The sequence below is a fragment of the Salvelinus sp. IW2-2015 genome, linkage group LG4q.2 (assembly GCF_002910315.2).
Source record: "Salvelinus sp. IW2-2015 linkage group LG4q.2, ASM291031v2, whole genome shotgun sequence".
NCBI classification, from domain to species: domain Eukaryota; kingdom Metazoa; phylum Chordata; class Actinopteri; order Salmoniformes; family Salmonidae; genus Salvelinus; species Salvelinus sp. IW2-2015.
Window position 1 is genome coordinate 1,828,736 of NC_036843.1, and position 1,108 is coordinate 1,829,843.

General features: G+C 50.4%; 1 protein-coding gene across 1 annotated transcript in view; it reads left to right on the top strand.

Moving 5' to 3' along the window:
• LOC111962943 (estrogen-related receptor gamma) overlaps positions 1–1,108 on the top strand; it is an 87,843-nt gene that overhangs the window by 34,879 nt on the left and 51,856 nt on the right. The window lies entirely within an intron of this gene.

A 1,108-nucleotide genomic window follows, 5' to 3' on the forward strand; every position in this document is an offset into this window, starting at 1 on the left:
GCTATCAACCTGGCTGGACTGTCAGAGAAGGGACAGGAGAAATGGCGGAGGAAGGAGACAGGAGAGGGAGGTGAGTGGAGAGAGATGGGAAGAGGGGGGCAGGGGATGGAGGGATGGAACTGTACTCCTCCCCCAAACCTGCTGTGTGTGGGGAAGGTGGGAGTGTTAGTGTGTGTGCGCGTGTGTGTCGCAGCGAGGAGGAAGCAGCACTCGGAGGCGATGGCAGCTGGTGTTCCAGTGGCACCTGTCCAGTGCCACCTGACATCCTGCATCTATCACTACCTTATTGGAGAGAGAGAGAGAGAGAGAGAGACAAAGGGGGAATGGAGGAGTGGAATAGACCAGAAAGGAAGAGAAGGGAAGCGCAGGTCAAGTAAAGGAGAGGAGAAAGACGTGATTTGACCAGAATAGAAAACTCTGGATGTGGGCGATGGCAAGAAAGGAGAGAAATGGTTGAAGGCTGGTGGGTAATCTGAAGGATTCCAGCTCTGTTCTGTTCCTTACCCACTATGTTTCCTTTCTACATGGGGTAAAACAGGGGGTACGATATGAGACAGAACACAAAACAGTGGAAGGCAACGGTCTCATATCGTTCCCCCTGTTCTATCCCACTCTCTACCTGTTTCCTGCCTCAGAGCAGACCCGGGTCCTATGTGACCTTCATTAGGTACAGCCAGGGTTCCCTACTCATATATAATACATGGCCCTCATTGACTTGAGACTCGGCCTGATAGATGATATGTGGAGGAGAGGATGGGACAGGAGAGAGCTAGAGAGACTCTTATTTTATGTTTGAGTGGAGAGAAAAGGGGGAAGATCTAACACTGTGTGCTGCCTTCTTACTCAAATTGCATTGCCTCACACCTAACAGCTCACACACACACACACATCATGTGTGTTTTCATACCCAGGGCACATAGTACAGGACATTGCCATGCAGTAGAAACAAGTATATCTCCCTCATAGGAGATTGGTAGGATCCCCCCCCGTATGTATCCTTCACCACTAACACCACCAGACAGATCTCCTATTGAACATCTCATACACATATACATGCAGCCTGGGCACCAACACACACACACACACACACACACGCACACACACACAC